The following is a 17,346-nucleotide window of genomic DNA, read 5'->3' on the forward strand; positions in this document are numbered from 1 at the left end:
ATGACACTGTTAACAAAGATCTTTTGGTTGAATACTATGGAAACCCACCCAAAGTAGTAAGGAAAGAAAGAGAAAAAGAAGGAAAGAAAGAAAAGGAAGAAAGGAAGGAAGGAAGGAAGGAAGGAAGATGGTTTCTCATGGAAGCGGAAAATTATCGGAACCAAGGCATTGTTTTGAGTTCAAGTCAAAGTCAATCTGCTTCTCTCTGCACATCAACAACATTCTGCAGACTGACTTTTAGTGCCTTGGCAAGCATGTTGCCAAACGTGACCACCTCACAATTTCTTAGTTTAGAGGGATAATAGGGACCATTTCCTAATCCAAACTTTCAGGAAAGAGAACCTGCTAAGTTGTGTAAAAAACCTAATGGCTGAGTGAGTATAGGAAAATTGCTTAAACTCACATTTCCTTGGTATCCTTATTCTTGCCTTATCACTAAAGCAGGGTCGTGTAATAGAAATATGGCTTTGGAGGCCCATCGCTGTGGCAGTTCTCAGAAAGGGAAGATTAAGTGTTGGTAGAGACCACAAATTGTGTCTACTCTAATCCTCTATTAATAGAACATCATGATGATAATAGTAGTTACTAATTATTAAGCCATAATATGCTTAGACACTGTGCCAAGTACATTGTATGTGTGGTCTCATTTATTCCTTAAGTCAAGCTTGCAAGGGATTTATTACATCTATTCTACATATGAGAAACTGGAGAGACAGAGAGATGAAGAAATGTACCCAAGTTCACGTAGCTTGTAAGTGGCAGAGGGTAGGATTCAAACCCAAATGTGTTTAGTTTCAAATCCAAGTATATCTAGCACTTATATTCATAACATGGCTGGCTTGCAATAATCCATTCAAATTCAAATACATATCTACATACATAACAGATGACATAGAATGTGTGTGTCAAAGGTTTTTTCCCAAAAATAATCAGATGCCTTTCAAATTATTAAGTAACATGCAGCTAAGGGCCCATTTTTACTGGCAACTCTAAGGGCGTTCATTGATTCTAATCAGCCAGGATTTGCTATTTATGGATGTTGCACAATTCAACTAAAAGTCACATTTGTCCAAAAAATATACAAGTTGAAGCAATTCATTAGAGAGCTAATATTGCCAGATTGCAAGGGGAAAAACATAAAATAGTTCATTGACAAATCTGTACCCTCAGTGCCAACGATGGAGTGAAGAAATGATGGAGGAGGAAGTGGTTTTAGACTGCCAAGTGTTGAAGGATGTGGAGGCATCTGGGAAGGTGAGAACTTCCCAAAGAAGCCACATGAAATCATGACTTTCTACCTTGCCTTTATTTCAGAGTTTTTCTTGCTCTTATGGAGGCATTGTAGGTTGACCTGGTAAGCCACAAACTAACTTTGAATACATTCTTCCTCCCATTGGTGATGCTGGTTGGTGTGTATTCCTAGGCAAATGTGGAATAGGAACCATGTATTGATATTTCATACATCTGACCAAGTCCCTCTTTCAGATTCAAAAAATGTTGAGAACCTATCTTTATACAGAGATAGAGAAGGGTATCTCCATTATTCCCTTTCTTACTGTCCCAGCCCCTCTTGTATAACCCATTTTATCCAGAACTGTGCCTGGCTGCTGACGCATGAGTCACAGTCTTCACGGACTGTGCTGGATAGAGCTTACATCTTCCAACTGCTCCATGGCAACCTAATCATACTTTTCAATACATACCTCTGCATCAATGATGTAAAGTTAAAGGGATTCTCTGCCTTCTCCCCATCCTTCTGGTACTTTTAGGCTTTTAGGACTCAATATATGTTCTGCACTGCTTGGAGGGAATATGGCATAAAGACTAAGATTATGATTTAGAGTCAGATTTGAGTTGAATTCTAATCCCAAGCTTACTTGCTGGGTGAGCATAGACAAACTGCCTGAATTCATATTTTCTTAATTACCTTTTCTGTAAATTGGGTGTAGTAATAATAATAACACCTATTTTATTGAGTTACCATGAGAACTAAAGGAGAAAAAAAGAACTGAGCATAGTGCTTGACATATAGTTAATAAATATCTAATCTTTTTTTTTTTTTTTTTTTTTTTTTTGAGACAGAGTCTCACTCTGTCCCCCAGGTTGGAGTCCAGTGGCATGATATCGGCTCACAGCAACCTCCTGGGTTCAAGTGATTCTCCTGCCTCAGCCTCCTGAGTAGCTGAGACTACAGGCGTGTGCCACCAAGCCTGGCTAATTTTTTGTTTTTAGTAAAGACAGGGTTTCACCGTGTTAGCCAGGATTGTCTCAATCTCCTGACCTTGTGATCCGCCCGCCTCAGCCTCCCAAAGTGTTGGGATTACAGGCGTGAGCCACTGCGCCTGGCCTAATCTTACTCTTTTTTTTTTCTGGACTACTTTTCTGCAATCTATGATATAGTGTTGGCTGATAGCCTGGTGGCCAGAATTCAGTAGTTCTCATTTGCAGGCCCAGATATAGACCCTCTGAGGTTATCTGGGTCATCCTGATGTTTATATAATCCAGTCAACCCAACTGTCCCCCTGGAAATGGAGTGAGGAGGATTTATTAGTTGCTGCCTGAAGAAAAGGAAAATGCTCCAAAAAATTTGGTTGTTTCCAGACTCAAATAGAGCCTGCCTTTCATTGATTCTGTTGCCCTTAAAGCTTCACGGTGAAGATGCAGTTGCTTCCAGAAGGCTTCTTTCTGGTGCCTAAGCCTCCTTATACTTGCTTCAGAGCCCTTTCCGTGAACCAGCTGTGTATTGCTCTTCTTATCCCAACACTGCAATGGCTGAATAAAGGAAGTGGGGCCTGCCTTACGCTAATCGTCATTCATATGTGTTTCTTAAAGTTATTTTTCCTTCACTGATGAATTCTTTTTTTTTTTTTTTTTTTTTTTTGAGACAGAGTCTCACTCTGTCGCCCAGGCTGGAGTACAGTGGCGTGATCGCGGCTCACACCAAGCTCTGCCTCCTGGGTTCATGCCAGTCTCCTGCCTCAGCCTCCCAAGTAGCTGGGACTACAGGCACCCGCCACCACACCCGTCTAATTTTTTGTATTTTTAGTAGAGCCGGGGTTTCACTGTGTTAGCCAGGATGGTCTCGATCTCCTGACCTCGTGATCTGCCCACCTCAGCCTCCCAAAGTGCTGGAATTACAGGCGTGAACCACCACACCCGACCTCATTGATGAATTCTTTTGCTTTTTTAAGAAACTGTTCATTTATTTTCACAGTCTGCAAAAGCCTAAGATAAAGATGCCACACTCTGAAGGGATCAACAAGGGCATCACCAAGTGATGTTTTCTGCAGGATAAACAAGTCAGGCATTAAATTGGTTAATCCTGATTACTGGCCCCTTTCTCTAGCCTCCCCTCTGTGTGAGCAGACCCGGACCACAGGCTTTCTTATTTCCTTTCAGCTTCCCTTGAGACTGAGCAGAGAGAGAAAATTAGCTAAATCGGGAATGCAGGGAATACAGTTGCAGCCTCTTCTTCAGATGGAGGAATGCATTTTGGGGGAGGGACATTAAAGGGCCAGTCGCTCATGTTACAGCTCTTTTTAACTTCATGAATACGAATGCCCTGAAGAGGTTTTAATGAATGCCCTCTTGTGATCAGTTCCTAGGGCAATCCCAGAGGTTATAAAAGGACTGCCCCTGCCTGTGAGGGAACTGGCCTGGCTTCAGTGGGCCAGGCTGCTTTGTTATCTGTTATTGGTTCTTCCAGCTCCTCTTTCTACATTTCAACGGATCTCAGGCCTTACCTAAGGCAACAGTACATTAGTTTTAGAGTGGGAGATGCTCACTATTTTCAGAAGAGTTCAGAAAGTTTCAAAACACACAGCACTGCGGAAGATAACATTATAGCTTCTCAAGACCCCAGGGGATCTGGGACTAAACAGTGAAAGACTAATTAGGTAGCGGAAGCCACTAAGGCAGTGAGTCTTAGTTAGAGAACTTTGGTTTAGACAATGGTTCTCAAAGGAGCAGCAACACCAACAATACCCGGAAACTTGTTAGAAATGCAAATTCTTAGGCCCTATCCTAGACTAATGAATCAGAAATTCTCAGGATGTAGGCTGGGTGTGGTGGCTCATGCCTGTAATCCCAGCACTTTGGGAGGCCAAGGCAGGCAGATCACTTGAGGTCAGGAGTTCGAGACCAGCCTGGTCAATATAGCGAAACCCCATCTCTACTAAAGTTACAAAAATGAGCTGGGCATGGTGGCAGGTTCCTGTAACCCCAGCTACTCGGGAGGCTGAGGCAGGAGAATTGCTTGAACTCGGGAGGTGGAGGTTGCAGTGAGCTGAGATTGCACCACTGCACTCCAGCCTAGGCAACAGAGCGAGACTCCATCTCAAAAAAAAAAAAAAGAAATAAATAAAGAAAGACATCCTCAGGAATGGGACCCAGCAGTCTATGTTTTAACAAGCCTTCTATGTGATACCAATGTACTGTAAAGTTTAAGAACTGGTCTAAAGTAAATATTCCTGAGGTTGTCTTATATCATTACAGGCTCAGAATCCATGCAAGGAAGCCATCTGTTTATGGTTCTTGTGAGAAGCAGGGGGCCTTTCCTCATGCCCGAGAGATAATTGTTAAGAGCTCAAGCTTGGGAGTCAGTGACCCTTTCTGAATTCTACCTCTGCCACTCAGTAATTGTATGTTCCTGGGACCATTACTTGACTTTCCTGATTCTCAGTTTCTTTCTCTATAAAATGGGGAGAATAGTGGTGTCTACCTTATGGGGTTCTTGCAAGAATTAGATGAGATAATGCACACATATTGCAGAATCTGAAGAACAATCAAGGTTTAGTAAATAGTAGCTATTTTTAAATGATTTTTCAAGGCATGAGTCTATCCTTCAGCTTCAAAATTTAGACCCAGGTTGTTCTGAGTATTCTCTGTGGGAAGGATCTGCTATAGAGAAGATTTTTTTAAAGTGCCTGTCTCTTTGTTTCCTTAGGGGATTGCTTTTGTCCTGATTTGCCACATCTCTTTACTCTGTGGAAAATGGACACAGTTTATGTGCCCTAGTTTTATATGGGGATTTATATTCTTAATTGTCTCAAGGATTCTTACCTCTCTGACAAAACCAACTCCCCATGGAAAGACTCCATGGAGACTCCATCTCTGATCCTTCCCCAGAAAGAAAGCATGATTCTTAAGTTTTTTGGAATCTGTTTAGGAGCACTGTCAACATGAATTTTTCCATTTCATGAGTGAATGCAGCCTCGGGCCTTGCTGGAGAATTTAGAAAGCATGCTGTTCCACTAACCTGTTCAACCTCAACTTCTGCCGTTGTCATAGCAATGACAGTCCTGGGAGGTGTGTGCATATCCTTATTAGGAAAAAAAAAATGAGATCAGGGATCTATGTGAGTGGGGCAGCTCCCGCCTGTGAGTATCCTTCGCTCTCACCTGCCATCTGACAGCCCAGGAATGCCAGCTTGGCTTAGCTTTCTCTACCTAAGGAAAGTAAGTCCTTTTAAGATGCACTTTTACTTTCTGGGGGTGTGAAACTCATTGTGTTTGCCAGAGTTCTCTTTGCAGCTTATGATAAAGAATTTGTTTGTTTTGGATTGACCTGAAGGGAGGAAGCAAGGGTGTGGGAAGTGGAATTAGCATCCTCTACCTAGGAGAAGCCATGAAGCTTACTTAAGTCTCTGCTGGCTCCATCCATTCATGACTTTCTTCATCTTCTTCTTGGGAAAACACTCTGTACCTTCCACTTTTAATGGTCATGTAAATAAAAGACGAGAATGGAGATTTCCTGGTTTTCTGAAATTGAACATTTTTGTTTATCAATAGACTCTAAGATAGTTCTTTCCCTAGACACTCTGTATTTCCTTGGACCTCTCATTTGCCCCATAGTAATTATTCTAGAATTGGTGGCCTGGGCAGAATACAGTCATGGTTAAGACCATGATACATAATAAAAGAATTTCTTCCATAACAGTAGCCCCAAACAGAGATCATGTGTCTCCTGAAACCTATCCAGTCTCATGTGCTCTCAGATGTACGCTCCTGGATATAGCATTTTAGAGGGTGTAGTGAGGAGAATAGAACAACACTGTTCTCTTAGGCTGCAGTTTCCTTCAAGCCCCACGATGGAGAGAAGCAGGCTAACGCAGGGTAAGGGAACAGAGACTTATTATAGTTTCTTCAGTTATCATTGATTACTTTAATATGCCAGCTACATTGACGCAATACAGTCTGGCCCCTGAAAACCTTGTCAGGAGAAACAACTTTTGAATATATCTTAGAAAAATAAGACACTTCATCCCTTCTTTTGTTTAAGAGTGTTGCGTAAAACAGGAGAGTTTCTGAATTACCCTCCCTTCTAGCTTTCTTTATACACCATTCTTTGTAGCTGAAGTTTTAAGCCCCTTGTCAAAAGGGAGATTCAAGTTTCTGCTGGGGAGATCTCAGTGTCACAAAGGGCCAAAGAAGTGGGGTCTCACCAACTTTGCCACCTGACTCAGCTCAAAGGTGATAGGCCACCTGTGTGACTGAGAGCTTTGTGGGAAAGAGGATATGGAGGGTGGAGAGTCTGCACTTCACTCTGTGGGAAAAATTGCTGAGATTGTTTAGAATTGTTAGGCTTGCAACTCCTCCTGGGAGGTGCTTGAACAAGAAAGACCTGCTTATAACCTGAGTTGAGGGCAGAGGAGGAAGATAGTTTGTAATTCCTTTAAGTTTTGTGGCTCCAGCAAGCCCTGTCCTCAGCCTCACTGACACAAGTAAACTAAAAATGAAAGTCTGTCCTAGTGACAGCAAGGGTCTTTCATGGCAATATTTTAAAAGAAACTCTGCCCAGATTTCAAAGGAACGTGAAAATTTTATCTTCAGAGGCAGTCAGCTTTGCAGTTGAAAAGGTCATTGCCTAATCTGGAGAAACATATTCAGTTCAAGCACTGGCTAGAGACTAGAGGCCCCCAGGAAAGGGCCATAAGATTAGTCACTTCCAGGAAGCCTGGCAATGAGTGTGTGGACTGGAGAGGAATCTTTCTCTGCCAGAGCACTTGGAGTCTCCATTACTCACAATCAGAAAAAGAGGGAGAGCAGAGATAGATGACATTCCCCGTTTATCTCAGTGAGACCAAGAGCTTCCTCAGCAACAGCCCTGCCTGAAATGGTCTATCTCCAAGGGCGTGGGCTAGGCAAAGGATGGGAGAAGTCAGTCCTGAAGATGGTAATACTAAAGGAAATAAGGGGGAAAAAGGATGCTTGTGCTACTATTGAAACAGGAAATTGAGAGCTTTGTAGAAGTCAGACTCAGGAGGCATAATAATAGAAAGTTAGGGTATGAAAAGGTGACTTTTAAGAACCAAATGTGGACCCGAAAGAGAACAAAGAGAAGTTTATTGTAACTAGCGTTGTATTCCCTGTCTGCTGGATACCAAACAATGTACCCCAGGTCTTGAGATTATCGATGCCATTGCCTGTAAAAAACCAACCAAACAAACTTTAAAAATAAGTAAAGCCTGCCCTGTACAGAAAGTCTAATCAGCAAGTTTGTTGGTGATGTTCCAAGAAGGTTCACCAGCTTGGGCTTTCAACCAACATTGACCCAATCTTGTGTCCAGAGCTGTTGCTGTAGGTGGTAGCATGTATCAAGCTGAATAGTGAGGTGACATTCCCCAAGTCTTCTCTCTTGTCTTTTTTGACTGTGCATCATAGATACTGTATTACCCAAGAACACACCTGTTCGATCTCTTTTCCTATAATCACCCAGAGTCAGATGAATACCGTAAAGGTCTGTCTGTGGTAAGACTAGAAGCCTCAGCCAGTATGAATGATTTACATTAGATGCACACCAAGCTGCTTTCAGAGAATCCAGATTTATGGGGATAAGAGCATCACTAGGTATATAAACAGCCCTAGGGTGGATACCTTTGAGCCTATAAATTTGGCTCTGTGTTGGACGATGAACCATGGAATACAGAAGAAGCTCCCTTCTCTCAGCTAAAGCCTATTAGCAAAAGTAGAGCCCTGAGGACATTGTATTTTAAGTGTATGTTCCGGTGAGTGGGTGTTTGCTGGGTCAAGTTTTATAAGTCTTTAAATCCCATACTGTTGCCTCCTGGATTGTAGAAATAGTCTCTTAGAACAAGAGAAAGGAAGACAATAGCTACCATTTGTTGAGAACTGTGATAAGCACTTTACATATGTTGCATACTTAACTTTGAGAGAAGTACATTATTATTCCCATGTTTCAGATAAAAAAATTAAAGCTCATAAGAATTAAGTGGCTTTCTTACATTCACACAGCTAGTAAAAATGTTTTTTGCTCACCATTGTATTCCCAGTGTCAAGCAGGATGCCTAGCACACAATGATGCTCAATAAATTTTGTTAAATTCATTAATAAATGCAGTGGTAAAGGCAGTATTTGAACTCATGTCTGCTTGCTGCTGAACTCTATACACTTAACACATTACTATTATCTTGTCCTGCATGATACATGAAGGGAATAGCTTGGTAACTTGGAAAAGACTATTTACTGTCTGAGTTCTAGGCCAACTGTAGGGTGTGTGTATTTATTTCCCATTACTGCAATAACAAGTTAACCATAAACTTCATGGCTTAAAACAACACAATGTATTATCTTACAGTTCTGGAAGTCAGAAGTCCACAGTGAGTTTCACTGGGCTAAAATCAAGGTGTGTTCTTGCCACTATATAACAAGGATCCACTTTCCTTTAGTTTCCAATAACAGGCTCCTTATTGCTACCTGAGCCCTCACTGGCAGCACCTTTAATGCCATATTTGTAATAACAATCTGTTCATGACAATTTAGGTTTGCTCCTCACTTTTTTCTGAGTCCTCTCTAGTAGAGCCATTAATATGCATATTGCTACTAGCAGCCTGTTCAAGGTAATGTAGGCTCTTTCTATCATGCTCTTCAAAATTCTTCTAGACTCTGCCCATTTCCCAATTTCAAGGCCACTTCCACATTTTTAGGCATTTATAACAGCAGAACCCCACTTCCAGATACCAAAATCTGTATTAGTTTCCTAGGGCTGCCATAACAAATTAACACAAAATCCCTTTTGCCGTGTAACATAACATATTCACAAGTTCTAAAATTAGGATGCAGTCATTTTGGTGGGGCCATTATTCTGCCTACCACACGGTCTTTCATGTTCAGGCAGAGGTGGCTGTGTGTGTGTGTGTGTGTGTGTGTGTGTGTGTAAGTTAATTTCAGTAGAGAATGAGCTAGAGTAGAGAGAGAATTAAGGTGAGATGTGTCATGGAAGAACAGTGACTGATGATGCTAACTTTGCTCAATCAAGAAGCATGATCCATTTAAATCATGCTTTCAGTGATCTATCCAATCAGATAAACTACTCTGCCTTCCTGGGAAGAGTAAGGAAGGAAGTAGAGCTAAAAATGAAAGTTCTTTTCCTAGCACATCCCTGCAAAGGATGGGAGTATTGTTTTGGTGGGCATTCCCTTTTCTAAGAGCAAAGGTGGAAATTTGGTGGGCAAAGGTGGAGAGAGGAGAAAAATAGTTCCCACTACATTATTGTGTTCTGGACTTAGAGATATTGTTCTGCTCCAGGTTTAAGAATATTGTTCCAAGAGTTGGGAGCAGGCAGCAGAGGACAGTACTCTTTAGATCACCCAGAGGCCAATCTGTAAGGATTCAATCCTGGGGCATGGTAGCTAATGGAAAAGTCACTGTCACAAGTGATGCCAGGAGATGGGGCAACACATATTGCCTGCCTTGTATGCATCTAGCATCTGTGTCTAAGTGAAAGCAGACTATATCCAGAACTTCCCTGAAAAACAGAAGAAAGAGCCTGATTGGTGTGTATGTGTGTGTTAGGGGTTGAGGGGTGGGTAATGTTCCTGCCAGTGTTCGTAAATCCCACCTGCTTTTCCTGTGATGCTTCCTGTGTTGGGGATAGGAGGGTAGGATGGTTCGGGGTCAATTTTATGGATCCATATGTGTCTAAGGATGTGTTTGTTTTTTGGGAACATTTTGTATAACAACCAGTTTCACTCTAGCTCCCTCCTTGATATTCTAAACAAGCTGGATATCTCCAAAGCTTAGGCCTTCTCCATACTTACAGCAGCTCTGACTGGAGATTAAATCACCCCTTATACTGCTGACAATGATTAGGCCATGGGACCCATGAAAGAGCCTCCCCAGAGTCCAGCATCCCCTGTGGGCTCCTTGTGTCATCAAAATGTCAATCCAACTGCTGTTCCTGCAGTCTGCAGTCAGCAGGGCTATGTTTATTCAGCGGTCAGTGTCACATCAATTTCCTTCTGTTGCAACAAGTATAAATCAATTCTAAATATTTGCCTTTGGGAAATTTCTTTAGAGGGAAACTCACTAAAGCTCATTTCTTTAGCTTTTTGGTATGTTCTCTCTGAATCTGGGGATTTAGATATATAAATTAGCTTCTTTGGTCTTTTCTTGCCCAGGGTCACAACCTTGCCTCCAGGATAATACCTTCTAAGTGTTTGTGATTTGAAGGGCACTACGAAGATCCTCACAAAAACTACCTCCCAGCCAGGTCCCTGAAACTCCATCATTAACCACCATCATCAGCATTTCTCTTTTAAAATCCTTATTCATTCCTATTCTCCTTCTTTCTTTCTCACACATACACACACACACACACACACACACACACACACACACAGAGACACGGGGAGAGAGAGACACAGAGAGAGAGAGAAAGAAGTGAAGTATATAGTATCCTTTCTAGGGATGCTTTTCTTGGCTTGGCTCCAATAGAGAGTTTTGTTGGGACCCTCTATATATAGTCATGTACCAAACAATGACACTTTGGTCAACAATGGGCCACGTATGTGACAGCTGTCCCATAAGATTGTAATACCATATTTTTACTGTACCTTTTCTATGTTTAGATACACAAATACTTGCCATTATATTACAGTTGCACAGTATTTTGTACAGTAACATGCTGTGCAGGTTTGTAGCCTCAGAGCAATAGGCTATACCATGTAGCCTAGGTATGTAGTAGGCTATGCCATCTAGGTTTGTGTAAGTACACTCTATGATGTCCATACAACAAAAATGCCTAGTGATGCATTTCTCAGAACATATCCCCATTGTTAAGTGATGCATGACTGTAGTCATCATCAAACATTTATTAAGCACTTAGATCAGGCCAGGCTCTGTTCTAGGTGATGCAGATATAATATTAAATATAACATAGTCCTGCCCTTATAAATCTAATGGTGAAGACAGAAATGTAAAGAAATATGATGGAAATATTACATTGTCATGTGATAAGGACCACAGTAATGCCCTACATAGGCAGAGTCCACAAAGGGGAAGGAAGCTGGGACAAACCACCAGGGCCTGTTGGTCCAGAATGGGACCCAGGGTCTGTCTATGTTATAATCAATTCAAACCCTAGGTAAATAAGGTAAGCTGGGCTGCCTTTCTTGAGATAGTCCCCAGATTGTTTTCATAGGGCCCAAACACTCTCAGCAACCATAAACAGTGGATGTTGTGGGACCTCAGAAGATGGAATTGGAAATTCAGGGAACTAAGTCAGAGATTATTTGACATTTAATACTGGATATTGAGGCCGGGCGCAGTGGCTCACACCTGTGATCCCAGCACTTTGGGAGGCTGAGGCGGGTGGATTGCCTGAACCCAGGAGTTTGAGAACAGCCTGGGCAACATGGCAAAACCCCATCTCTACAAAAAAATATAAAATTAGCCAGGTGTGGTGGCATGCACTTGTAGTCTCAGCTACTTGGGAGGCTGAGGCACAAGAGTCGCTTGAACCTGGAAGGCGGAGGTTGCAGTGAGCTGAGATCACACTACTGCACTCCAGCCTGGGTGACAGAATGAGACCCTGTCTCAAAAAAAAATTAAAAATACTGGGTATTGCAGGATGGCAAGTAGGATGTGGAGAGGAAGAGAATTCCAGGCAAAGGAAACAATGCATGCATACAAAAACGAAAAACAAAAAAACTGAATTGTGTAGTCTGGGTTAATAAGATGAGTGCATTTGACAGATGTGGTAGAATAAAGAGATGTTAGGAAATGAGATCAGAACTGTAGACTGGAATCAGATTTTGTAGGACTTTAAACGTCCTGCTAAATAATTTGTAGTTTCATTTGTTGGCCATGGAGAGCCACTAGAAGGTTAGTTGGTTTGTTTATATTTAGGAAAGAAGATTCTTTTAAGTTTCCTTAACTCTACTGAATTTTAAAAAATCAACCTACAGCAATCCAAACTTATCTGTGGAGATACATTCCAAGACCCTCAGTGGATGCCTGAAACCTCATTTAGTACTGACCTTTATATACATTATGTTCTTTCATAGGCGCACCTGTGATAAAGTTTAATTTATAAATTAGGCACAATACTCTTGTGCTTTGGGGCCAGTATTAAGTAAAATAAGGGTGAATACAAGCCCTTTGATACCAAAACAGCCAATCGGATAACAAGACACTTTCTAAGTGAACTAACAGGTGAGTAGTGTAGACGGCATGGATAGGCCAGGCAGAGGGATGATTCATGTACTGGGCAGGATAAAGCGGGATGGCTCGAGATTTCATCACATTACTCAGAACAGCTTGCAATTTAAAACTTATGAATTGTTTATTTTTGAAATTTTTCATTTAATATTTTCAGACTAAGGTTGACTGTGGGTAACTGAAGCCTCAGAAATCAAACCTCAAATAAGGGGCGATCACTGTACTGAATAATATGTCAAGATGAGCTATGAGTTTTTAACTTAGTGTTTTTCTTCTCCCAAACCAAATATTGGAAACTTTGGAGTGTTTAGAAAAGGAGAATCGAAAAGGGAAGTAAATGCAGCATTTTTTTAATTGTTAAAAAAAGGGCTGGCCTTGGAAATGTTCTTAGGTAATCCTGGTGGATTTGGTATATCATGTCTGAGAAAATGTGGAGAGTGAAGGGCAGGTTTAAAATTTGTCTCATGTTAGTTTCTGAAGGGAGATAGCCTGGCATTGCACAGTGCCTCACATTTCTATCGTATCACTTAATAATTGTGCAACCTGTGCTTCAGATTTATCAATGTGTAAAAGAGGAGAGACCATAGGCTGTTGTAAGTATTAAATGACATAATACATGCAAAATGCTTAGAACCATGCTTAGTTCATGGTAGCCACTCAAAAATGTCGTCAGAACTATTACTACTCAATTTAATGCTCCTAGCACTTAACACAGTGCTTGGCACACAGTAAAGAGGATTCAAGATGTTTTTGCTAGATTACATGGAATGGTATGGAAGTGTGCAGGGTGGGGTAGAGGATTCTCCCGTTATCTTGCCTTTCTTATACTGCAATGTGCTGACGGCACCTCCATTTTATACCCTCAATGCAGGGATATCACTACTTGTCTAGAAATGGTTGCTCAAGGCTGAGAAGTGACACAGCAACACAGAGCCTGGGATTGCTGCCAAATTTTAAGAAGCACAGATTGTAACAAAGTAAGGGGGGAGGGTAGAGAAGAAAAGTTTGAAAACCCAACCAAAGTCAGAAGCCATTTTGTTGTTGGGTGAAATAATGCCTCATAGAGTTTCAGGTGGGGCAGGCAGTGTGAAACCTTTGGGAATAGTCAGTATCAAGTTGTGGTGCTAAGGGAGGAACCCAGTAGTGCTCAGGCCCGGGCAAGTCTGGCTTCTTGGGGCCCAGCATTTAGAAAGGCCCTGTGTGTTTTGATATTATGCTGTCACTGTCTTGAAGTTCTTGATAATTTGTTAACAAGGGCCTCCTCCCCCCATTTTCATTTGGCAAATTTCACTGGTTCCTGCAAATTATGTAGTTAATCCTGGGTCCAGGCTAGTTTTTGAACCATGTTGGGCTAGTATTCTTCTGAACCTGTCTCTCTTTGATTTAATTACAGAAGAAACAAAAGTCATAACAAATTATATCTGTGCAGGACTAAAATAAAATGAGTAGTGCCTCACTCCCTACATCCAATCATGCTTTCCAAAAGTAACCACTACCAATAATTTAGCATGCATCTCCAGAATTCTTTATATGTCTACATTTTAAATTAATGTATTTTTAAATAGAATTGCATTGTTGAAGTAAGTATTAAAAAATATAGCATTGTTTGCATAGAAATATTTATTTCCCTCAATCCCACTCCCCTTTGATGAAGCAACCACTGTTAACAATTTTGTGTGTATCCTCCAATATTTTTTTGAAATTAATCAACTTTACTTTTTAGAGCAGTTTTAGGTTCACAGCAAAGTTGAGTAGAAAGTGCAGAGTTCTCATGCACTCCTGCTCTCCCACGTACACAATGCCTCCACACCCCCGCCACAGTGACATCCTGCCCAGAGTGGTACATTCATTACAATTGATGAAACTATATTGACATCATTATTGAAACTATCATTACCATCCAACTTCCATGTTTACTTTAGAGTTCACTCTTCCAAATATTTCTTGCATCACTTAACAATGGGGATACACTGAGAAATGCGTCGTTAGGCAGTTTTTTCATTGTACAAATATCATAGAATGTACTTACATAAACCTAGATGATATAGCATACTACACACTTAGGCTGTATCATATGGCCTATTTCTCCTAGGCTACAAACCTGTACATCATGTTACTATACTGAATACTGTAGGCAATTGTTACACAATGATAAGTATTTGTGTATCTCAACATACCTAAACACAGAAAAAGTACAATAAAAATACATTATTATAATCTTATAGGACAACTGTCATATGTGTGGTCCGTTGTTGACTGAAACATGATTATGGGGTGCATGACTATATAGAGATTTTCAAAAAGCAAAATGGGATAATGCAATATATAGTATTATACAGCTTGTGTGTGTGTGTGTGTGTGTGTGTGTGTTAACAAACACCTTTCTATGTCAGTGCATATAGATTTGCCACAATCTTCTTGAGTAAGGGTATAGTACTATGTTGTATACCTATATTATAGTTTGTCCAATTTCCTGTTGGTATCTATGTTTTCTAAACAATGCAATATACATTCTTATACATATTTCTTATGCACGCTTGCTAGTATTTATACAGGATAAATTTCCAGAAGTAGAATTACAGAGTCATAGGATATAAAAATATCAAATTGGCAAATTGGCATTCACTTAACTGTGGTTGGACTGCACTTGTTACATACTTCCCTCTGAGCCTTCCATCCCCACCTCGAGCTAGTGCTATATGTCACTGAACTCAGTGACATCGTCATCAACAGACTTAGCCTCCGCAGTTGAAAATGCTAGAGCAAACAGGAGAAAATTTACTTGTGAATCATAATAGCTAACCTGTACTGAACAGTTAAGCCATGTGCCAAGTATTATTCTAAGCACTTTACGAGTATTAACTCCTTTAATCTGTATAACCACACCCAGAAATTTGTGCATTATTATACTCATTTTACTGCTAAGAAAACTGACAGGATTAAATAAGATCACACATTTAGTAAGGGCACCAGGATCTGAAGCAGGATTGTTTGACTTCTGAGTCTGTGCTCTTAACCACTGCACACACCGTCTCTAGAAAGTTTAATGCCATCTTTATGCCAGAGCTTATCTACCTTGTTTATCCTTTAACACTATTATTGTATTTATTCATTTACTTGTCTTGTCCTCCCACTGTGCTGTAACTCCTTGAGAACAGGGTACTTGTCCTAATATTATTCATATTTATATCCCTAATTCCTAATTTAATGTCTAATTTATTGTAAATAAGTTTTGTTTTGTTTTTTTTTATTTTTGAGATGGAGTTTTGCTCTTGTTGCCCAGGCTGGAGTGCAATGGCACAATCTCAGCTCACTGCAACCTCTGCCTCCTGGGTTCAAACGATTCTCCTGCCTCAGCCTCCCAAGTAGCTGGGATTGATTATAAGCTTGCGCCACCACACTAGGCCAATTTTGGATTTTTAGTAGAGACAGAGTTTCACTATGTTGGTCAGGCTGGTCTCGAACCCCTGACCTCAGGTGATCGGCCTGCCTTGGCCTCCCAAAGTGCTGGATTACTGGCGTGAGCCATGTGCCTGGCCTTGTAAATAATAAGTTTAGTTGAATAAATAACAATGCCTCTGGGAGGTAGCTATTATATCCATTTTACAGATGAAGAAACTGTAAGTCAATGTTAATCAAATAGTATCCTAGAAAATAGTAGAAAGCGTGATGTTCCCCTTCCTGTGTCCATGTGTTCTCATTGTTCAATTCCCACCTATGAGTGAGAATATGCGGTGTTTGGTTTTTTGTTCTTGCGATAGTTTACTGAGAATGATGATTTCCAATTTCATCCATGTCCCTACAAAGGACGTGAACTCATCATTTTTTATGGCTGGACTGTTGTGGGGTGGGGGGAGGGGGGAGGGATAGCATTGGGAGATATACCTAATGCTAGATGACGAGTTGGTGGGTGCAGCGCACTGGCATGGCACATGTATACATATGTAACTTACCTGCATGTTGCGCACATGTACCATAGAGCCTAAAGTATAATAATAATAATAATAATAATAATAATAAATAAAAATAAAATAAATAAAAAAATAAAAATAAAAATAAAAAAAAAAGAAAATAGTAGAAAGCAGAATGCTGGAGCTGAGATTTGAACCCAAGACTTTTGATACTTCGTCCAGTGTGCTTTCCACCATGCCTAAGCAGTCTCCTTCACTTCCTCCTTCAGAGGGCTATGGAGAGTAACCTAGCAACCATTTCTAAGCTGGAAAATGTCACAGCCATAAGTCTTCAATCCCCTAGGAGGAGCAGAGCCTGATGGGGAGAGGGTCCTTGGAAAAGAGAATTTCTGGAAGTATTACATTTGAGAATAGATGGTTAAAGTGGGAGTTGGATTAGTGAAGGAATATTGCATAGTAATAATACCCATTCTTTATTTCAGAATTTCTGCATGACAGACATTGATCTGTGTGATTTATAAGCCTTGTCTGTCTCTTTTTAATGTTCACAATCCCATTAGATGGTTATTGTTACCTTTGTTTTGCATATGAAAGAATGGGAGCTAAGAGGCCAAGTACCTTGCTCAAAGTTCAACGAATAAGTGGAGAAGCAGATTCCAACTCAAGTCTATGTTACCCAAGAACCTACATTTTAAGCATTTTGTTACCCCCTGGATATGACAGCCAACTGAAGAGGGGGTATTTTGAGAAGAGACTATAAAGGGAAATTGCCTTCCCTACATCCTGGGGAACCTTAGCAACCAGGAAACAAGGTAGAGAAAACTGTGCAGCCTGAGCCCTGCTGGGTTGCGGGGGGCTCACAGAAAGAAGAAATGTGATTTTTTTTAGCTAACTACGGAGACCAGCCATTCCAATGTTTGAATCTGGGTTCACAGCACATGATGTCTTTATACTCTTAACCTAGAAATGGCAGAGTT

The 17,346-nt window shown here is 40.8% G+C and overlaps 1 protein-coding gene across 14 annotated transcripts in view; it reads left to right on the plus strand.

Annotated features, from left to right (window-relative positions):
* Window positions 1-17,346, plus strand: part of LOC129037293 (protocadherin alpha-C2) — a 224,925-nt gene that overhangs the window by 196,115 nt on the left and 11,464 nt on the right. The gene's annotated exons all lie outside the window — the stretch shown is intronic.

The sequence above is a fragment of the Pongo pygmaeus genome, chromosome 4, assembly GCF_028885625.2.
Source record: "Pongo pygmaeus isolate AG05252 chromosome 4, NHGRI_mPonPyg2-v2.0_pri, whole genome shotgun sequence".
Classification (NCBI taxonomy): Eukaryota; Metazoa; Chordata; class Mammalia; order Primates; family Hominidae; genus Pongo; species Pongo pygmaeus.